Source organism: Balaenoptera ricei, chromosome 4 (assembly GCF_028023285.1).
Source record: "Balaenoptera ricei isolate mBalRic1 chromosome 4, mBalRic1.hap2, whole genome shotgun sequence".
In the NCBI taxonomy this organism is placed as follows: domain Eukaryota; kingdom Metazoa; phylum Chordata; class Mammalia; order Artiodactyla; family Balaenopteridae; genus Balaenoptera; species Balaenoptera ricei.
In genome coordinates, this window is record NC_082642.1 from 89,857,875 (window position 1) to 89,881,663 (window position 23,789).

The 23,789-nt window shown below is 43.7% G+C and overlaps 1 pseudogene; it reads right to left on the bottom strand.

Moving 5' to 3' along the window:
- Positions 1-3,896: 3,896 nt before the first annotated feature.
- Positions 3,897-23,789, bottom strand: part of LOC132364384 (14-3-3 protein gamma-like) — a 38,935-nt pseudogene continuing 19,042 nt past the window's right edge.

Below are 23,789 nucleotides of genomic sequence, written 5' to 3' on the forward strand. Positions count from 1 at the left end.
ACGAGGCTCTTACGGGCTCCCAGTGAATGAGGGGAGATGGCCACACACAGATCCTTATAGGACACCGAGCCAAGAGTTCTGATGGGACAGACAGGGACAAGGGGCCCTGGCAGCACAACCGGAGAAATGTGTGAACCTAGGTGGATGAGCGCTTGCCAGGCACAGAAAGCGGAAGTTAGAAGAAACAAAGATCTGGAATCACAGAAGCACTCGTGTGGTAGGAAACGGTGGCTGGACAGGGGTGCGGGGAGGTAGGGGAGAGCCCAGAGGAAGCGCTGGACGGGTGGCCTCAGGGGATGGTGTTATCTCCGTGACCAGGTCTCAGGTTCTAGAGAGCAGACCTGTATCTTGCCCCTCCTTATGTGCGCCGGGCAAGGGTTGCTTTCCTCGTTTTCCAGGCCAGTGTTTCCCTCCCCGTTATAACTCAGTGGCTACTGTTGGGTGCTTGGAATACATTAACTGTATTTCTGTAAGATGCACACACTGTCTATGATGGCAAGTCACTGCCCCCCCAGTCCCATCCTTCCCTGCCAGAACCAGAGAGGCCCGTCGGGGCACGGAGCATCCCTGGGTGCGGGGCAGGCCTCCGGAAGGACTCAGCCTGGAGGGAAGGTGCCCAGGTCTCCTCTCGGCCTGCCCACCCCTCTCACTTACTTGCTTCCCCTCAGAACCTCGGGGTTGACATTGGCCGTGGAGGTGAGGGACAGCTGGTCAGAGAAGGATGGTAGAGGTGCAGAAAACAAACATCAGGCCCATGTTTTGGAGGAGTGGTTTGGCTGCTGAAGGCCTTGGGGTTGTGAGGACTCTGTCATGTCTGATAGTCATTGTCTGTTTAACCACAGCCTAATTCACAGGTGAAAAGCCTAACAGCTTCCGCTAATATGCAATTATTTCTCTTTGTCTCATTTACAGAGTTCCCATTTGGAATAATTCCTATTTTTAACTCCTTTGTTTCTCTACTAGATGTTTTTAAATTTCAAGTATTAAATATTTCCAAATATGCCATCTATCTATCCATCCATTCATTTACTCATCAACAAATATTTCCTGCATTCCTACTGTATACCTGGCACTGTGCTAGGAGCTAGAGGTATAGTCATGAGCAAAAGAGAAATGGATTACCAGGCATGGAGGCTGCTTAAAGTCAGATCAGCTATTGTTCCATCTATTGTCCTCCCACTAAAATAAAAGAGTGGCTTCCCGCCCCCCACCCCCCCACCCCCCCCACCCCCGGCCGAATAAAACATTTTCCTTCTTTACTAAAAGAACATTTTCATTATGGAATTTCTGGAACATAGGAAAATAGCATCTTCAGCTCATTTGTAGCCTGACACTTGAATACAACCAGTGCTTAACATCTTGGTATTTGTCTTGTCTTTGTTTTTGTTTTTGTTTGGTTTTTACTGTATTCACTTCATCATAGATTCATAAGCATAGTCCATTGAGTACATGTGCCAAATATTCTTAACCATTGCCCTTTGGTTGAGTATCGAAGCAGTTCCTACTTTCCTTCTATAATTCTTATTGCCAAAGCTAATTGTCCTAAATATATTACTATTTAACCAGCTCCTCTCAGTGCTTTGCATTTAATCTGGTGCATTCCTTTAAAAAATAGTAATTACCTGTCACGCTATTTTAGCAAATTATTTATTAAGGATATCTAAATATAAGAACCTTTTTTCTTGAACTGTGCACATTTTGGTAAAAATGAAATCCTTAATGAAACCTATAGAAGCCTGATAGTACTGAATTCTCCAGAAATATAGAAAGTTCAGGAAAACAGGTATTTCTGCCACTGATTGTATGACCTTAGGCAAGTCCTGGTCCTTCCCTGGTCCTGAGTTTCACAGACCGTAAAGGAGGGGGTTGGAGGAGGGTCCTTGTCCCCTGCCTCTATTAGTCTGTGTTCCGTCCCTGGGAGGAGAAGACGGATGCTTTGACTCTGCCCGCAGCTGCCATCTGTGCTCCCCTCCCTTGTCCCTCTTGTCTTCTCTGTCTAAGGAGCCCAGGGTTATAAGCAGAAGCCCTAGTTTGAACCCCAGCTCTGCTACTCACATTCAACCTCATCCCTGTCTTTTAATCTCTCAGGAACATCAGTCTCCTCCTCTTGAAATGGGAGTGAGCAATTGTGAGGGAGTCGACATGTCAGGGCTTCCAGCTGTGAGATCTAATTAGCTGTTCACTTTTGCTCCTTCCCCCGGAGCCCCAGTTGGAGGTGAGTCCTCCTTCTGTACCTCCTGCTGTGTGCAGAGGAAAAACTACCAGTCCCTCCCTGTAGGCAGCTTATACATGGAGGGGGCTCATCAAGGAGGTGGTTAGAAAATACAGCGGTGGGCTGGAGGGTAAGCACAGCCAGCTTCTGAGTGGGGGGCTAGGGTGGCTGGTCTAGGAAGGACTGGGCAGATTTAGCCACATGTAGGCCTCAGGGCAGCAGCATTAAGTGTTCTGGGGCCAAAGCCACTTGGTTTGGTGCTGGCTTTCCTGCCCGACCCTCCACACGTCATCTTTTAAACCCAAGGAGCCCTTGGGCTGCCAGTGGCTCATTCTAGTGTGGTACCCATCCAGTGAATTTTTTGTTTTGGTTAAATATTATGTTGTGAGACTCTAGTCTCGCTTAAAGCCTATGGAGAATGTTGGTTTTGTTTGTTTGTTTTAGCAGGCAATGGATTTACAATGACAAGTTCCTACTTGCCTTGTGAGCTGGGGTTCCAATGTCAGTTCAATTTTCAAGTCTTTGCTAGTGCGTTGTAATGCTATTTGGATCTGCCCATGTGTGCATCACCCAGTGGGCAATTTGGGACCTGGGTGGCAGACTGTCTCTTTCCTTTGGTGTACTGTTTAGGGAAAGACCAGGCATATGCAGTGTGGGCATGAGCCCAGGAGTTCCTCTACAATTTTATAGGGTCGATTTCTGGAGCCTCCTCCTCCTCACAATCTCCTTGGCACTTTCTGGTTCCCAGGGGCCTCCCTTCCAGGTTCTGTGGCTTGAAAGCCAGGGCTTTGGTACTTCCCTGGTGGCGCAGTGTTTAAGAATCTGCCTGCCAATGCAGGGGACACGGGTTCGAGCCCTGGTCCAGGAAGATCCCACATGCCGTGGAGCAACTAAGCCTGTGCGCCACAACTACTGAGCCTGTGCTCTAGAGCCTGCATGCCACAACTACTGAGACCACATGCTGCAACTACTGAAGCCCACGCGCCTAGAGCCTGTGGTCCGCCACAAGAGAAGCCACCACGATGAGAAGCCTGCGCACCACAACGAAGAGCAGCCCCCGCTCACTGCAACTAGAGAAAGCCTGTGTGCAGTAGCGAAGACCCAACGCAGCCAAAAATAAAATAAAATAAATAAATTTATTTAAAAAAAAAAAAAAAGCCAGGGCTTTAGTTTCCCTGCTCTATCCCACACTTCCCATGACGGCAACTGCCTCTGACCACGCAAAAGGAGAATAAAGAGAGAGAAGAAAAAGCAGTGTGATTCCCCCCATACTTTGGGGGCCACAGATTCTCTGGTCAGAGAGAAGAGTTCTCTCCCTTGGAGCTTTAGGTGCCTGTCCAGCTGTTGCCAGTGCTGCTGTAGGTTTGCCAGGAAACTGAGGTGGAAGAGAATGAAAAAACAACAGAAAATGTAGGAGATCCCCTCCACTCACTCTAACCCATGAGCCCCCCTTTCTGCTCCTTTGACCAGAAGTAGAGAGCTTCTTTGGAGCTCTTTCCGACCACGGCTCCAGGTCAGCTGTCCTAGTCCAGGTCTGGAGAGGCCAGAGCGGAAAAAAGGAAAATTCCCTGCTGGTCTGATATAACTTCAGGTTCCGGTTTTCTTCCCCATCCACCTGCCACCATTTACTTCTCAGAGTCTCCAATAGCGGACCTCAGACTAGGACGGGCACCTGCCTCCCAGGCTAGTGCTCCTGAGGGTACTCCTGCAGAAGAAAGCCACAGGCCAATCAGGATTTACCCCGGTGAGAAAACTTACATTGGCCTTGACACTTAATTAACATCATCACCCTGACGACCCCGTCCCACCCACATACCGACCCCACCTCAAAGGTAAACACTATATTTATGGAGCACCTACTAAGCAGTCGGCACTTTCGCAGACCTTATCTCGTTTAATACGGTAACCCCACAAGCTGGAATTTATTGTCCCATTTTACAGACAAGGAAACTGAGGCTCAGAAAGGTTTGGTAATTTTCCCAAAGGCACAGAAAGAGATAGCACTGGAATCCATAGCTGCTGGCTGCATAAACAACCAGCGTGGCTGCCAAGCTGGGTCCTGGGAACCCAGCCATAAGGAGAGTCAGTCACTGGAAGAAACCACATGATTGCTCGGAATATCACTCGCTGCCCAGAGCTCACCTGAGGGGTGAGCTTGTGCATTTTGGCCACTCTGGGCAATCCCCTTAGAGAGTACTTTCGCCACCCTCCGTCTGCCCTGAGCAGGGTGACCATCCCTCCCCAGTTTCTCTGGCGCATCCCTGTTTATGCCCATTGCTTCTGTGTATTGCTAATAGCAACCCTTTTCACACTCAAAGGTGTGCCAGTACGGACCCGGACCCTAGATTATAGTAGCGTCAGCCTGCCCCTGGGGGATGCTCAGTCATGCCTCTGACCATACGCTCAGCCTTGTTCTCGGGACAGGACAGGCACTAGCTCCTCCGATTAAACCTCCACATTGACCAGAAAATGTTTCCTGAATCTTCCCTCAGCCTCTTCTTCTCCAGCCTGGAGAGTCCCCAGAGGGCTTCTGGCAGGCTGCACGCTGCTGTGCAAAGGGCATGAGCTCTGGAACCCAGAGTTCTGGGTTCTCTACTGGCCACCCCTGGCGAAATATTTAGTCTATTTGAACCTTAGTTTCTTCATCCATAAAGTGGGCATAATAAAACATAAATTTTAAGGTGGTTGTAAGGATGTGATGAAAAAAAGTGTAAAGCACTTGGCACAAATGGCTGTTTCTCCTTTTTCAGGTTGGAGAAGCTGGAGAATAGGGATGCAGAAGAGGGGGCCGGGAGGGGGACTCTCTCTCCTAGTTGGAGGCTAGGATGAGGCTGTTGTGGAGGGACCACCGGGGCCTCCTGCTCAGGACACATCCCGCCCCTCCCCTCCTTGACCTAGAGACTCCTTGGCCCCAGTCTGTGCACATCTCTCTCAGGAAGGAGTCAGTGAGGGTCTGGGTGCTGGGAGACACGGTGGAGGAGGGCCACAGAGGGAAAGAGGCCCAGAGTGGGTTCAAGCACTCAGTGAGAATGTAATGAATACATGAATGAGTGAATGAATGCATTAAAGGATGACCCAAATCCTTCAGAGTCAGAGCAGAAGCCCAGGGCCCTGTGTCAATGTGAGACATCTATGAAAGGCCATCCAGACCTCGAGCTCCCTGAGGGATCCTTCTATGACTGCCTCACAGCTCAGCTCCCTCCGCCTTTCCCACCCCTCACAGGGGTTTCCAACACACCTCAGGCAACCACCTACACGGAAATATCCCTCTCAGGGTGTTTCCTGGGAAACTCAACCTAAGACAATGTTCTAACCGTCATACAAAGGAGAAGTGGAATTTATAATTTATAATGAAGCATGTCATGGCTCAGGTGTGACTGCACCAGGACCTTGTAGCATTGGCCTCTCCTGGGGGCTTGTGAGAAACGCCGGTCTCAGTTCCCCACCTCAGACCTGCTGGAATCCCAATCTGCACCTGAGCACGGTCCCCAGGGGATGAGTGTGCACTGAGTTAGAACACATCACTGAGACATCACAAGGGTCAGGTGTGATTACGAACGTGCACTGACACACAGTTATCTCATGGCCGCTCAGAGACCACAAGTAGCAGTGCTGTCAGTGGTGAGATTTTCTAAATCAGTGAACAAGTCTTGGTAAAGTGCCAAACAAAACACATGAAATTCCCTCAATTCATCCAGTAGTTGCATTCCTGGAAAATTCAGTGTCTCTTAATATCGTGCAAAAAACCCTCCTTTGCCACATGTAGAACAGAGGACATTTCCTCACTGTGCATAACTGCTCCGTGTAAAGCAGAAGATCCCTGGCCTTTTATTTGGGTGAGCCAAAAGTTTCGTTCAGTTTTTTCCGTAAGCTGGCTCTAGTAGCACTTAGTTGTCTTTAACTTCATTTGAAACAATTTTGTTAGACTGTATGCGACAGCTGTCATATCAGCGTGCATTTTAAAGAAGACTTATCAAAATTGGTGAATTTTTGTGTAGCCATTTTAATATTGAAATGGAAGAAAGAAAACAATTTTGGCATATTATGCTTTATTATTTCAAGAAAGGTGAAAACGCAACTGAAACGCAAAAAAAGATTTGTGCAGTGTATGGAGAAGGTGCTGTGACTGATCGAATGTGTCAAAAGTGGTTTGTGAAGTTTCGTGCTGGAGATTTCTCACTGGACGACGCTCCACAGTTGGGTAGACCAGGTGAAGTTGATAACGATCAAATTGAGACATTAATTGAGAACAGTCAACGTTATTACCACGTGGGAGATAGCCGACATACTCAAAATATCCAAATCAAGCCCTGAAAATCATTTGAACCAGCTTGGTTATGTTCATCGCTTTGATGTTTGGGTTCCACATAAGTGAAAAAACCTTCCTGACCATATTTCCAAATGCGATTCTCTACTTAAACGTTATGAAAACGTTCCATTTTTAAAACAAATTGTGAGTGGCGATGAAAAGTGGATACTGTACAATAGCATGGAACGGAAGAGATGGTGGGGCAAGCGAAATGAACCACCACCAACCACGCCAAAGGCTGGTCTTCATCCAAAGAAGGTGATGTTGTGTATATGGTGGGATTGGAAGGGAATCCTCTATTATGAGCTCCTTCTGCAAAACCAAACGATTAATTCCAACAAGTACTGCTCCCAATTAGACCAACTCAAAGCAGCACTTGACAAAAAGCATCCGGAATTAGTCAACAGAAAACGCATAATCTTCCATCAGGATGACGCAAGACCACATGTTTTTTTGATGACCAGGCAAAAACTGTTACAGCTTGGCTGGGAAGTCCTGATTCATCCGCCGTATTCACCAGACATTGTGCCTTTGGATTTCCATTTATTTTGGTCTTTACAAAATTCTCTTAATGGAAAAAATTTCAACTCCCTGGAAGACTGTAAAAGGCACCTGGAACTTCTTTGCTCAAAAAGATAAAAAGTTTTGGGAAGATGGAATTATGAAGTTGCCTGAAAAATGGCAGAAGGTAGTGGAACAAAAGGGTGAATACGTTTTCTATAAAGTTCTTTTTTGTTTGTTTGGTTTTTTGTTTGTTTTTAATAACATTTATTTTCACTAGTTTCCCAAACCCATTGCTGGTCAGTGTTTCTACAAATTCTGTTTCTCTACAATTTAATTCATATGCACATAAATATATATAGGTCATTTTTAAACTTTCATATGTGGAAGAAGATTGGAAACATTTTTATAACAGTCCAGTTAACTCTGGATAATCAGAGGGCAAATATTTATCACTTAATTTATCTTTTTTTTAACATCTTTATTGGAGTATAATTGCTTTACAGTGGTGTGTTAGTTTCTGCTTTATAACAAAGTGAATCAGCTATACATATACATATATCCCCATATCTCCTCCCTCTTGCATCTCCCTCCCACCCTCCCTATCCCACCCCTCTAGGTGGTCAAATAAAGTTCTTGAAAATGAAAACTGTGTCTTTTATTTTTACTTAAAAACCAAAGGCACTTTTTGACCAACCCAATACATCAGTAGCCTCTGGCACAGTGACAACTGAAAACACCCCAGCACTTCCCAAACTGTCCCTTAGGGGTCATTACTGTCCTCGTTGAGAACTGCTAATCCCCTAGAGAAAACCCTGGGCTTAGAAATTTACATGTTATTCATCCACTCTTCCCAATAAGTTTAGGAGGTAAGTATTATTATTCCCTCTCCTGAGCTAAGAAAATCAAGCTCAGAGACGTTAAGCAATTTGTCCACTTTCACGCAGCTAGTAATTGGGGAGCAGGCAAGATTGAACCCAAGTCTGCTTGTCACCAAAGCCCATGTTTCCCTCTATGGGTTGCTTTGCAGGTGTTTAGTTTATCAAGGGTTGTGTAGTCACCAGGGCATGGCCAGGTTTGTTTACAACAGAAAAGAATAAACCTTCTTTAGGGACTAAAGAAGGCAACTGTAGGAACCTGAGGCTGAGAGCAGCTGGGCGTCCCTGGGGAATCCCCACCTGAACTTCCCTGTACCCTCAGAGCCTGGGTGGGCACATGGAACCATGGCCCCAGGACCCCTTCCTCAGGTGGCACACCAAGTGGTCGTCTACCCCACACACCACAGACAGACCCCCAGGGACACCAGCAGGCCCAGATTGGGGAGGTGCCAGTGACGTGGTCTCTGTGGGTCCCTCCCACCCTCCACGCCTGTGTCCCAGATGAGCAGGGAGTGCTCCAGTATCCAGCTGGGATGCCATGCCCTTCACCCGGAATTAACTTGACCCCGAGTGAGGCTTCGAAGGACAGCTAAGTTTGGCAGGTGTACGTGGGAGCTGACAAAGTCAGGAAGGGGCCAAGACGGGAGTGAGCTCTCCTCAAGCTGGCCTGGTGGAGGAGGAGGGCTGAGGGGCGCTCGCTCCGTGTGCACCTACGCTCCTTGCTGGCAGAATCACGCTCAGCTTCTTCAGTGAGTTGGGTTCAGCTGCACCTGAGGTTGTGCGAAAACATGCACAGCCCGACTGCATTAGTCCCGGATCCTCCAAGAAGCAGTCACCAAGGATTGGGATCAAACACCCAAGGTCTTTATTTGGGGAAGTGATTGTGTGAGAGAAAATAAGGAAGGAGCTGGAGGCGCTGGGAGAGCTTCCAGGCCTTGGTGCAAGTCTGAGCCTGAGTGAAGGAGAGAGGGAGAGAACGTGAAGTGGGGTGTCCTAAACCGCCTCCTGCCCCGCCACGGAGCAGTCTGTAGAAGTTTCGACAAAGCCGTCGGGGAATCCTGGAGCCTGTATCTCTCAGGAATGGGTTGATATCCCTGCCACAGTCAGTCACTGTCTGGGAGTTGGGGGCATTTCTGCTCTGACCCTAAGGACCCACCACACACACACACACACAGGCACACCCGCTGGGTTTTGTAGGCCCTTCCATCAATCCAGGGTCCTGGCTCTGCCAGATTTTCCTCCTCCTGGAGTTGGTGAGGAGACTTCAGCAGTGTGAAAGAGGAGGAGAAGATGAAGGAAAACGGCCCTCCATGTCCAGCCTCAGAAAAGCACATCCACAAAACCAGCAAACCTTTCTTTTGTCAGTGTCGACGGCCTTACCACGTTGGTGCACTGCAGGTATCATGCTAAGAGAGTCTCTATTTTGCCCCCTCCATCTTCCTAAAGAGCCCCTCCTAGGAAGAGTGCGGGTGGGGTGAGCACGGTCGTCTGTCCTGCTGTTCATGGGTTAGTAGGAGAAACGTCTGGGAAGGTGTGACTTTGGTCAACCCCAGAGGCGGGGCAGTGTGCTCTGAGGGCTGTTCAGCAGGAGGGGGCGCCCACCGAGGGGGGCCATGCAGCTGGGCAGCATGGCGGTGGGCAAACTGGAGTTGGGGAGCCTGGGGGGGTGATTAGGGAGGAGGGCCCTGCACGGCTCCAGGGAGCAGGTGAGAGGCGCCGGGGCCATGGTGCCGAGCAGGAAGTATGTTGATTTGTGACGGACTTGAAGGGGAGGGGAGAGTCAGCGCCGGATGGAACACCCCCGGGCCGCCGGCACTTCTCTCCTCTGGCTGAGGAGGAGAGCACTCTGGGACCCCACAGGCACCTCCTGCCTCAGCGAGGCCCACTGTTGTCTCTGCTTTCTCTCCAGGACAGCCTGGCCTTGGTCATTCCAGAGCAGCCCAGGGGCTGTGAGACCCCGAGCTGAGTCCTTGCTCCACCTGACTTCCTCCTGTCCTCCTCATGACCCCAGCATCTCTGCCATCCTGTGCTCTCTGAGCCAAGTGAGTAATGCACAGAAACCTCCCCAGGAAGAACAAGACCAGGCTGACCTCCAAAATGGAAACCAAGCCCAAAGGGGTGTGGTTTGCAACCTGGGCGGCCCCTTGTCATAGCTCATGGGTGCCAGGAGAGAGATCTGAGGAAGAGGAAGGAAGGTGAGAAGAGGGGCAGGCGGAGGGAGTGGGTGAGGAGGGATGGGAAGAGATTTCCCGCTGGATTGGGAGCTCCATGAAGGCAGGAGCCAGGTTCGCCTCATGTCCCAGGGCCGGCAAGCAACTGGCATGTAGTAAGCACTCAATGAACGTTTGTTGATTGATTGATCGATCCACCAATTGATTGATTTTGAACAAGTTCATCTAGAGGGGCTGTGCAAAGGATGGTGAAAATGTTTGTTTTTTTTTTTTAATTAACTAATTTATTTTTGGCTGTGTTGGATCTTCGTTGCTGCATGCTGGCTTTCTCTCGTTGCAGCAAGCCGGGGCTACTCTTCATTGCGGTGCTCGGGCTTCTCATTGCGGTGGCTTCTCTTGCGGTGGTCTCTTCTCTTTCACCTCTGGGTGAAAAAGGCAGGAGTCTTTTTGTAGAATAACTGTCCTTTAGAGAACTCTAAGCAGGGGCATGGAGGGGATCTAGAGTGGGCACTTCAGGGAGAGACCTCCAACTGATCCTGTGAGTCAGTCAGTCACCAATGTCCCATAGAGCATTCAAGGAGGAAAGAAGACAGGACGTGAAGGATGCTTCTCTGGGATGTGCTGTGTAGTCATTTCCTGCTGTGTCCTTGCCATGCACATATTCTTCAAAGAGGACACCTGCATGGTCTAGTATGACAGCCACTAGACTTGAAATCTGGCTGGACCAAATTGAGATGTACGATAAGTATAAAGTACACCTGGATTTCAATGAGTGGTAGTATGAGAAAAAACATTAAGTATCTCATTAACACTTTTTCATATTGATATGTTGAAATGAAACTATTTTGGATATAATTGGGTTAAATAAATTATATTGTTAAAATTAATTTCACCTCTTTTTACTTTTAATGTGGCTATTAGAAAATTTAAAATTATATGTGTGGCTTGCGTTATATTTCTCCCGGACAGCACCACCCTGCACACTGTTGCACATCTTGCTTTTTTTCCATGTTGTGGAAATTATTCCAGATCAGTACATATGGAGCTGTCTCATTCTTTCCAATGGCCTCACGGTATGCAATTGTGTAAAGATATTATGATGAGGTTGCAACATGATGCGTTCGTAGGAATTACAAAATCCCCAGGAATTCATTGCTGGGAGCTCTGAGTCTTTCATTACACAATTTAAAGGCACAAAGGGAATTCCAAGTGGGACCTTGCAGGTTGCAGGCAGTGGGAGAACTTAGGGTCAGATGTATGGACCGGTGAGCCATCCACACAGAGAGACCCAGATGCCATTGAGGGGATGCGTCACACGCTGGAGAGAACTAAGACTCAGGTGTGGAGGAAAGCTCACAATTGGGAGGCGAAGGAAGAGGAAGAGGAAACAGGAAGCAAGTAGACAAAGGACTAGTCAGAGTGAGAGAAGAACCAGGATGGCCCAGGGCCACAGAGGTCAGAGAGTGAAAAGCATTTCCTAAAGGAGGAGGGAGTCAAGTGTAGGTGTGCATCATAGGGACACAGGGCCTTTAACTTCTGCAAAGAGTCTTCAGGTTTGTGACTTAAAATCATGATGTGGTTAAAAAAAAAAAAAAAAGCTATTTTCGCACTGAACATACATTAGTCATTTAATATATATTATTGAGTCCCTTCTGTGTGCCAGGCCCTGTTCTGAGGTTGGGTTGAGAGGTAAATAAGATTCCTGCTCTCAGGGAGCTTATAGTTTAGTGTGGAAAAGAGATAATAAACAAGCAAATAAATTTAAAAGACTACAGGTAGATGTAAGTGCTAAGAATGAAATGTGATATCTAGAGACTGGGGTAGGTGGTGGCATGGTGTCATCAAGGAAGGCCTCCCTGTGGAGGTGACACTGAGTGGAGATTGGAACAAGGAGAAGGGGTCAGCCACGTGACCGCCTGAGCCAGAGGTAAATATGAGTGCAACCCAGTGTTCTAACTGCCATGGGGAGACTTGTGAGGGGTCTAGTCCAGTTTGCAGGGTGGGCAAGAGATCAAGAGAGAAAGTGGTCACCAAGGTGAGTCTTGATGGATGAGCTCCTACTTGTCCAGGAGACAGCCTGGCTGGCTCAGGACAGAGCTCAGGCAGTTGGAGTGTAGATGCAAGATGAGGCAGAGGGCCAGGCAGGGCTTCTGTCCTGGAGGGATTTGTAAGCCATGATGAGAAATTTGAACTTTATCCTGAGGGCAGTGGGAAGGCATGGAAGGGTTGTAAGCAGGACAGAGACATGGTCAGCTCTGAAAATAAGGGTCCCTCCCACCGCAATGTAGAGAATGGACAGAAGGGACAGAGCTGGAGGCAGGGTGACAGTTCAGGGGATTGGGGGAGTCATCTGAGTGAGAGAGGAGGGTGTCCTGACTGGGGGTAGGGTCCAGGATGGGAGAAGGGTGGGGAGGAGAGATTTAGAGAGGGATAGAATCGGCAAGACTTCAACCTTGCCTGACTGGATTATGAGGGAGAAAAAGATCAAAGAAGACATCCCGATTTTTGGTATGACACACAGGATGAAGGCTGCTACTCAGTAGATAAACAAGACGGGCATAAGAGCAAGTGTGGGATGAACAGACGGCTGTATAGCTATACAATGGAATATCATTCAGCCATAGAAAGAAATGAAGTACTGATACATGCTACAACATGGATGAACCTTGAAAATTTATGCTAAGTGAAAGAAGTCAGATACAGAAGACCACATATTGTGTGGTTCCGTTTTTGTGAAATGTCCAGAGAATAGGCAAATCCACAGGGATGAGTGGTTGTTAGGGGTTTGGGGGAGAGAGTAATGGGGAGTGACTCCTTAACGGGTACAGCGTTGTTTTGGGGGGCGGTGTGATAAAAATGTTTTGGAATTAGTGGTGATGGTTGCACAGCATGGTAAATATACTAAAACCACTGAACTGTACACTTTAAAATGGTTAAAATGATGAGTTTTATGTTTATGTGAATTTTATCTCAATAAAAAAAGAAAAGGAACAGGTTTGGGATGCAATGATTAGTTGGGGAGAGGTGAATTTGGAGTGTCTGAGACACATCCAGGGGGAAATTGTGGGAGGAGGGAGTTGTGACATTTGACTCATAAAAGAGGCCGCAGGTGGAGTTATCAATACAAACAGAGCCACAGAGAAGCCACTTCAGCCTCAAGCTGTCCCTCTCCTTCTGGTCCATCTTATTTTGGGGGCCCCTGCTCACCGCCTTAGGTCTGTGACCATGGAGACAAAGGTCAGGCTACCCTTCGTGTTAATCATTACTCTTCTTTGTGATGCATATTTCTTATTTTCACGTGAGCCCTAGTGCACACACCGTATAACAGAAAGAGCTACCAAGGCAGCCCCAGCCCACCACGACTTATACATTTTGTCACAGTGCGACCTCAGAGGCAATTCTATGGCACTACAGATTTCCCAGGGGCAATGCTCAGAGTTACTCACTGGTTGGTTTCTCTGGGGTCATATTAAACCCCAGGTCCACCTGAAAGTCTTCCCACACTCACTGTAATCGCAAGAGTGTTCTTTTGTTTTTACTTCTTTGATTCTTATGGACTGAGCTTCTTTTCTACATTTCACATCTCCATTTATAATTCTTTCCGCTCAGCAAGAGGTTTATAGTCATTCAGTTACCACGTAATGCAAATATTTGATCTTTTCATGTGACTCTTCATTTTTTTTTTGGTTGACTGGGTAAAAATCCTACCACTCATTTCTTCTCCCGACTCTTACATTTTTATCATCTCCAAAGAATTAATGGTTTCCTGTTTTCTCTTTATAATGTATCAGGTGTGTATCTATTGACAAATACCCTGCTAGGCTGTGAACTTCTTGAAGGACAGTGTCCCTCTGTGTCCTGTGTCCTAGGCACCCAGTTAGGGCCTGGCATAAGGGAGGGTCCCAACTTGGGGCTATGGAATCACCCCCAAAATGCAAATGGGCTTTAGGTAATGCCCAGGGCCATATGCACAGTTTTTGTCTTCCTTCTTCCTTCAACTTCCTGAGTCCACATAAAGGCCTTTTTTGTAACCATGGTTTGCCCACTTTTGTTTTCCTCCATAATCTTGTCTAACTGGCTCCTAAAGCATAATAGTGGTTATTCAGAGCTCAGAATGAGGGATCCTTCTTAATGCTTGAATAGGGAAGAATCAAGAGACAGACATGGAAACCAGCTCAGGACTCAGAACCAAACAGACGTGACTTCAAATTCTCATTCTCCCTTGTGGTGGTGGAGTGGCCTTGGGTTGATTATTAAGATCACTGCTTTTTAAACTATTTGTGCTGAAGTATTAAGTTTAAAGATTTTTAAATTCATCATAGATCAATATTTTTATACAATACAGTACTTTCTGCAAAAGGCAAAATTACAGCGTAATTGGTAAAAAGATCTGTGGTTGCTAAGGGGAAGGGGGAGGAGGAGGAGTTGAGTAGGTGAAGCACTGGGGTTTTTAGGGCAGTGAAACTGTTCTGTATGATATTGTAGTGGTGGATATATGACACGACCCATGTGTAAAAGCCTGTAATACTTTACAGCACAAAGAGTGAACCTTAATGTGTGCGAATGAAAAAATATTAATTTAGGAGGTCAGGAATCCCAGGACAGGATGCAAAATGTGTCAAAACAATCTAACTGTATTACAAATGTATGAAACAATCTCACTAATAGAGATGGAGGAAATGGTGCTGACATAAGTAACTGTGCAGATGAGTGGCCTATATAAGACTAAAGGCAAAAGAAACTGTATATCAAATTGTTTCTCCTTTGGGTACAGGTTAACAATTCTGATGTACACTGGTATTGAGCAATTAAGCAAACGGTGATGGCAGCAATCAGGTACCTCCCTCTTAGAGTGGGAGGTTACAGGTAAGCAGGGGAGAAAGACAGAGTTATCTATGGAAATGGATTGGTGTTGGAGACATCAGCATGAACTCATGTTTAGCTTAATATAGATACAGATGATTTTATACAAAATATTTATATATATATGTGTGTATGTATGTGGGTTAGTATATACATATATTTTCTTGTTCTGTCAGCTTAGAGATGCTGTGGTAGCAATGGGCACAGCTAGCATCAAGGATCTTGGTTTCTAATGCCATTCTCCAATAAAAAGGAGCCTGGGCTCCTTGGAGAAATGACTAATTCTAGGAATCAGGCAAGAAATACAAAATATGAACTGGAGCATCTTGGTTTTTTTTTTTTAATTTTTTAATTTTATTTTTTTATACAGCAGGTCCTTATTAGTCATCAATTTCATACACATCAGTGTATACATGTCAATCCCAATCTCCCAATTCATTACACCACCACCCCCACCCCGCGGCCGCTTTTCCCCCTTGGTGTCCATACGTTTGTTCTCTACATCTGTGTCTCAATTCCTGCCCTGCGAACCGGTTCATCTATACCATTTTTCTAGGTTCCACATATATGCATTAATGTACAATATTTGTTTTTCTCTTTCTGACTTACTTCATTCTGTATGACACTCTCTAGATCCATCCATGTCTCCACAAATGACCCAATTTCGTTCCCTTTTATGGCTGAGTAATATTCAATTGTATATATGTACTACATCTTCTTTATCCATTCGTCTGTCGAAGGGCATTTAGGTTGCTTCCTGGCTATTGTAAATAGTGCTGCAATGAACACTGGGGTGCATGTGTCTTTTTGAATTACGGTTTCCTCTGGGTATATGCCCAGTAGTGGGATTGCTGGATCATATGGTAATTCTATTTTTAGATTTTTAAGGAACCTCCATACTGTTCTCCATAGTGGCTGTATCAGCTTACATTCCCACCAACAGTGCAAGAGGGTTCTCTTTTCTCCACACCCTCTTCAGCATTTGTTGTTTGTAGATTTTCTGATGAAGCCCATTCTAACTGGTGTGAGGTGATACCTCATTGTAGTTTTGATTTGCATTTCTCTAATAATTAGTGATGTTGAGCAGCTTTTCATGTGCTTCTTGGCCATCTGTATGTCTTCTTTGGAGAAATGTCTATTTAGGTCTTCTGCCCATTTTTGGATTGGGTCGTTTGTTTGTTTGTTTTTAATAATGTGAGTTTTTTTGATTGTTTTTTTAATTATTATTTATTTATTTTTGGCTGTGTTGGGTCTTTGTTTCTGTGCGAGGGCTTTCTCCAGTTGCGGCAAGCGGGGGCCACTCTTCATCACGGTGTGCGGGCCTCTCACTATCGTGGTCTCTCTTGTTGTGGACACAGGCTCCAGACGCGCAGGCTCAGTAGTTGTGGCTCACGGGCCTAGTTGCTCTGCAGCATGTGGGATCTTCCCAGACCACTGCTCAAACCCGTGTCCCCTGCATCGGCAGGCAGATTCTCAACCACTGCGCCACCAGGGAAGCCCGGGATTGTTTGTTTTTTTAATATTGAGCTGCATGAGCTGTTTATATATTTTGGAGATTAATCCTTTGTCAGTTGCTTAGTTGGCAAATATTTTCTCCCATTGTGAGGGTTGTCTTTTCGACTTGTTTATGGTTTCCTTTGCTGTGCAAAAGCTTTGAAGTTTCATTAGGTCCCATTTGTTTATTTTTGTTTCTATTTCCATTACTCTAGGAGGTGGATCAAAAAAGATCTTGCTGTGATTTATGTCAAAGAGTGTTCTTCCTATGTTTTCCTCTAAGAGTTTTATAGTGTCCAGTCTTATATTTAGGTCTCGAATCCATTTTGAGTTTATTTTTGTGTATGATGTTAGGGAGTGTTCTAATTTCATTCTTTTACATGTAGCTGTCCAGTTTTCCCAGCACCACTTATTGAAGAGACTGTCTTTTCTCCATTATATATCCTTGCCTCCTTTGTCATAGATTAGTTGACCATAGGTGTGTGGGTTTACCTCTAGGCTTTCTATCTTGTTCCGTTGATCTATGTTTCTGTTTTTGTGCCAGTACCATATTGTCTTGATTACTGTAGCTTTGTAGTATAGTCTGAAGTCAGGGAGTCTGATTCCTCCAGCTCTGTGTTTTTCCCTCAAGACTGCTTTGGCTATTCGGGGTCTTTTGTGTCTCCATACAAATTTTAAGATTTTTTGTTCTAGTTCTGTAAAAAATGCCATTGGTAATTTGGTAGGAATTGCATTGAATCTGTAGATTGTTTTGGGTAGTATAGTCATTTTCACAATATTGATTCTTCCAATCCAAGAACATGGTATATCTCTCCATCTGTTGGTATCATCTTTAATTTCTTTCATCAGTGTCTTATAGTTTTCTTCATACAGGTCTTTTGTCTCCCTAGGTAGGTTTATTCCTAGGTATTTTATTCTTTTTGTTGCAATGGTAAATGGGAGTGTTTCCTTAATTTCTCTTTCAGATTTTTCATCATTAGTGTATAGGAATGCAAGAGATTTCTGTGCATTAATTTTGTATCCTGCAACTTTACCAAATTCATTGATTAGCTCTAGTAGTTTTCTGGTGGCATCTTTAGGTTTCTCTATGTATAGTATCATGTCATCTGCAAACAGTGACAATTTTACTTCTTCTTTTCCAATTTGTATTCCTTTTATTTCTTTTTCTTCTCTGATTGCCATGGCTAGGACTTCCAAAACTATGTTGAATAATAGTGGTGAGAGTGGACATCCTTCTCTTGTTCCTGGTCTTAGAGGAAATGCTTTCAGTTTTTCACCATTGAGAATGATGTTTGCTGTGGGTTTGTTGTATATGGCCTTTATTATGTTGAGGTAGGTTCCCTCTATGCCCATTTTCTGGAGAGTTTTTATCATAAACGGGGTGTTGAATTTTGTCAAAAGCTTTTTCTGCATCCATTGAGATGATCATATGATTTTTATTCTTCAATTTGTTAATATGATGTATCATGTATCACATTGATTGATTTGCGTATGTTGAAGAATCCTTGCATCCCTGGGATAAATCCCACTTGATCATGGTGTATGATCCTTTTAATGTGTTGTTGGATTCTGTTTGCTAGTATTTTGTTGAGGATTTTTGCATCTATATTCATCAGTGATATTGGTCTGTAATTTTCTTTTTTTGTAGTATCTTTGTCTGGTTTTGGTATCAGGGTGATGGTGGCCTCATAGAATGAGTTTGAGAGTGTTCCTTTCTCTGCAATTTTTTGGAAGAGTTTGAGAAGGATGGGTGTTAGCTCTTCTCTAAATGTTTGATAGAATTCACCTGTGAAGCCTTCTGGTCCTGGACTTTTGTTTGTTGGAAGATTTTTAATCACAGTTTCAATATCATTACTTGTGATTGGTCTGTTCATATTTTCTATTTCTTCCTGGTTCAGTCTTGGAAAGTTATACCTTTCTAAGAATTTGTCCATTTCTTCCAGGTTGTCCATTTTATTGGCATAGAGTTGCTTGCAGTAGTCTCTTAGGATGCTTTGTATTTCTGCGGTGTCTGTTGTAACTTCTCCTTTTTCATTTCTAATTTTATTGATTTGAGTCCTCTCCCTCTTTTTCTTGATGAGTCTCGCTAGTGGTTTATCAATTTTGTTTATCTTCTCAAAGAACCTGCTTTTAGTTTTATTGATCTTTGCTATTGTTTTCTTTGTTTCTACTTTGCATTTATTTCTGCTCTGATATTTATGATTTCTTTCCTTCTGCTGACTTTGGGTTTTGTTTGTTCTTCTTTCTCTAGTTCCTTTAGGTGTAAGGTTAGATTGTTTATTTGGGATTGTTCTTGTTTCTTGAGGTAGGCTTGTATAGCTATAAACTTCCCTCTTAGAACTGCTTTTGCTGCATCCCATAGGTTTTGGATCATCGTGTTTTCATTGTCATTTGTCTCTAGGTATTTTTTGATTTCCTCTTTGATTTCTTCAGTGATCTCTTGGTTATTTAGTAACGTATTGTTTAGCCTCCATGTGTTCGTGTTTTTTACGTTTTTTTCCCTGTAATTCATTTCTAATCTCATAGCGTTGTGGTCAAAAAAGATGCTTGATATGATTTCAATTTTCTTAAATTTACTGAGGCTTGATTTGTGACCCAGGATGTGATCTATCCTGGAGAATGTTCCGTGCGCACTTGAGAAGAAAGTGTAATCTGCTCTTTTTGGATGGAATGTCCTATAAATATCAATTAAATCTATCTGGTCTATTGTGTCTTTCAAAGCTTCTGTTTCCTTATTTATTTTCATTTTGGATGATCTGTCCATTGGTGTAAGTGAGGTGTTAAAGTCCCCTACTATGGTTGTGTTACTGTCGATTTCCTCTTTTATAGCTGTTAGCAGTTGCCTTATGTATTGAGGTGCTCCTATGTTGGGTGCATATATATTTATACTTGTTATATCTGCTTCTTGGATTGATCCCTTGATCATTATGTAGTGTCCTTCCTTGTCTCTTGTAACATTCTTTAATTTAAAGTCTATTTTATCTGATATGAGTATTGCTGCTCTAGCTTTCTTTTGATTTCCATTTGCATGGAATATCTTTTCCCATCCCCTCACTTTCAATCTGTATGTGTCCCTAGGTCTGAAGTGGGTCTCTTGAAGACAGCATATATATGGGTCTTGTTTTTGTATCCATTCTGCAAGCCTGTGTCTTTTGGTTGGAGCATTTAATCCATTCACGTTTAAGGTAATTATCGATATGTATGTCCCTATGACCATTTTCTTAATTGTTTTGGGTTCGTTTTTGTAGGTCCTTTTCTTCTCTTGTGTTTCCCACTTAGAGAAATTCCTTTAGCATTTGTTGTAGAGCTGGTTTGGTGGTGCTGAGTTCTCTTAGCTTTTGCTTGTCTGTAAAGCTTTTGATTTCTCCATCGAATCTGAATGAGATCCTTGCCAGGTAGAGTAATCTTGGTTGGAGGTTCTTCCCTTTCATCACTTTAAGTATATCATGCCACTCCCTTCTGGCTTGTAGGGTTTCTGCTGAGAAATCAGCTGTTAACCTTATGGGAGTTCCCTTGTATGTTGTCGTTTTTCCCTCGCTGCTTTCAATAATTTTTCTTTGTCTTTGATTTTTTCCAATTTGATTACTATGTGTTTTGGTGTGTTTCTCCTTCGGTTTATCCTGTATGGGACTCTCTGCGCTTCCTGGATTTGGGTGGCTATTACCTTTCCCACGTTAGGGAAGTTTTCGACTATAATCTCTTCAAATATTATCTCAGGTCCTTTCTCTCTCTCTTCTCCTTCTGGGACCCCTATAATGCAAATGTTGTTGCATCTAATGTTGTCCCAGAGGTCTCTTAGGCTGTCTTCATTTCTTTTCATTCTTTTTTCTTTAGTCTGTTCCGCAGCAGTGAATTCTACCATTCTGTCTTCCAGGTCACTTATCCATTCTTCTGCTTCAGTTATTCTGCTATTGATTCCTTCTAGTGTAGTTTTCATTTCAGTTATTGTATTGTTCATCTCTGTTTGTTTGTTCTTTAATTCTTCTAAGTCTTTGTTAAACATTTCTTGCATCTTCTCAATCTTTGCCTCCATTGTTTTTCCGAGGTCCTGGATCATCTTCACTATCATTATTCTGAATTCTTTTTCTGGAAGGTTGCCTATCTCCACTTCATTTAGTTGTTTTTCTGGGGTTTTATCTTGTTCCTTCATCTGGTACAAAGCCCTCTTCCTTTTCATCTTGTCTATCTTTCTGTGAATGTGGTTTTTGTTCCACAGGCTGCAGAATTGTAGTTCTTCTTGCTTCTGCTGTCTGCCCTCTGGTAGATGAGTCTATCTAAGAGGCTTGTGCAAGTTTCCTGATGGGAGGTGGAGCATCTTGTAGAAATGCAGAAAGTTAAGGAAGTGCTCATCAATAGATGAATAGATAAAGAAGATGTGGTATACGCACACACACACACACACACACACACACACACTGGAATGTTACTCTGCCATAAAAAAAGAATGAAATCTTGTCATTTGCGACAACATGGATGGACCTAGAAGGTATTATACTAAGGGCAATAAATCAGAAAGAGAAAGACAAATACTGTATGATTCCACTTATATGTGGAATCTAAAAAACAAAACAAATGAACAAGCATAACTAAACAGAAACTTGAGTCATAGATACAAAAAACAATCAGGTGGCTGCCAGAGGAGAGGGTGGTGGAGTGATGAGAGAAATAGGTGAGGGAGATTAAGATGTACAAATTTCTAGTTACAAAACAAATGAATCACAGGGATGAAATGTACAGTGTAGGGAATATAATCAATAATAATATAACATCTTTGTATGGTGACAGATGGTAACTAGACTTATTGTGATGATCATTTTGAAATGTATAGAAATATCGAATCACAATGTTGTGAACCAGGAACTAACATAGTGTTGTAGGTTAACTATACTTCAAAAACAAACAAACAAACTCATAGAAAAAGAGATCAGATTTATGGTTACCAGAGGTGGGGGTGGGGGTGAAGGAAAGGGGAATTGAATGAAGATAGCCAAAAGGTAAAAACTTCCAGTTATAAGATACATAACTACTAGGGATGAAATGTTAAACATGATAAATATAATTAATGCCACTGTATGTTATATATGAAAGTTGTTAAGAGAATAAATCCTAAGAGCTCTCATCACAAGGAAAAAATATTTTTTTCTTTTTCTTTTGTATCTGTATGAAATGATGAATATTCACTGAACTTATTGTGGCAATCATTTTCTGATGTAAGTCAAATCATCATGCTGTCATGCTGTACACTTTAAACTTATATGATGCTGTATGTCAATTGTGACTCACCAAAGCTGGAAGGAAAAGAATCAGAAAAAAAGAGAATTACTAGATAAATGAAACATAAAAACCAAAGACATAAAATATTAATCCCAAAATTTTACATGATAATATGCTTATTTTAGTTTTTATTTATCAAATTGTTGGGTATCATTGAACCTATTTTATGATTATAAATCCACAGTGATTGCTTAGAGTATTTTTTCTGATTAAAAATAAATTGTAGCACAATCAGATACCCTTCATCTGACTTTTAATATATTCTAATTCAATTACATAGAGCAGAGACTGGCAAACTTTTTCTGCAAAGGGCCATACAATCTCTGTCCATAGCTATTCAACTCTGCCATGGTAGCATGAAAGCAGCTGTAGACAGTATGGAAACGAATGGATGTGGCTGTGTTCCAATAAAACTTTATTTACAAAAATAGGCAGCAGCTGGATTTGGTCTGTAGCTTGCCAACCCTTCACATTTTAGCCAAACATTTGTGAAATTTATCAGTTTCCCCAAGAGTATTTTGGTTTTCAAATCACTATCTTGTGAAGCAAACTACTCATTTTTTTTCTTTGTGGAATTTTTTTTCAAAAATTTCTTGCTTTCAATGAATATTTCTTGATGGGCCTCATGAATACAGAAGTCTTTCCAATGACATTATAAAGTGAAATAAACATCCCTAGAGGCATGTTTATTAAATACATAGAGGTATTATTTCATTTAGTACCAGAGTTTCAATATTGTCAAAAATCTTCATTTAATTTCCATGAATTTTTTCTCTGATATTGTTCCCTTACATTGATCTATTTACCAGTTCTTAGACCAAGACTATACTTTAAGTTACTATAGTTTTACATTTTGATGTCTGGCTAGTTACTCAAAATTTATTTTTCCATGTGAACTTGAGAATCAAATTTTCAAGTTTTGGGACTTCCCTGGTGGCACAGTGGTTAAGAATCTGCCTGCCAATGCAGGGGACACGGGTTCGAGCCCTGGTCCGGGAGGATCCCACATGCTGCAGAGCAACTAAGCCCGTGCACCACAACTCCTGAGCCCGCATGCCACAACTACTGAAGCCCACGTGCCTAGAGCCCATGCTCCGCAACAAAGAGAGGCCACCGCAATGAGAAGCCTGCGCACCGCAACGAAGAGTAGCCCCCGCTCGCTGCAACTAGGGAAAGCCCACGCGCAGCAATGAAGACCCAATGCAGCCAAAATAAATAAATTAAAAAAAAATTTTTTTTTTCAAGTTTCAAAAAATAACATTAGCATTTTAATTCTAACTGCAGAGATTAATATGGGGAGAATTACATGTTTATACTATTAACGCTTTTCATCTGGGAACATGACATGTCTTCCTATTTATTCAGGACTTTCTTTTTTAAATCCTTCGTTAACAGTTTAAAAGCTTTCCCCATATGACTTTCTCACAATTCTTTTAAAGTTTATTCCTAGCTGTTTTATGCCAAATGTTTATTATATAAGAGAGAAGCAACTTCTCTGTCACAGTGCTGTAGAAGTTCCCAAACACCTCCTCTCAGTTTCTGTAGTTATCTCACGGTGACCAGCATAGGTCTGAGGGCTACATTTGGGAATGCACCCATTTGGACCTCTCTGAGCCTCAGTCTCCTCTGGGCTGACATAGGATGGTAACCCCCTTCTCGGGGATTGTTATGAGGGAAGGTAAAGTGTTCCCAGAGGGTACAGAGCAGACCCCTAAGTGAGGGAGGCTTTCTCATGCGCTCCTCAGGGCCCTCGAGGAGGCATGCCTTCTCTGCCTACATCCCCCAAACGCTGTAGTTGTTCCCCATGCTTCCCACCCTCCAATCCCCCCTTCCCAGATCCAAGTCAGGAGGGGGTGGGGAGAGGGGAATCTCCCTCCTGGATGTGATGTGACTCCAAGGTACAAGAACTTGGGCACAGAAGCTCCTTGACAACCAGCCTATTTCCAATACTCATTCGCACCTGCTCTTATTCGGTGTCTTCCTCTGTGTCCTTTCTCCCTCATTTCCACATCCTTCTGCCTCTTCTGCCCCATTTCACAGACTATGCCATCTCCATGGCCTTCCTCCTCTGGTACATCCTCGGAGCC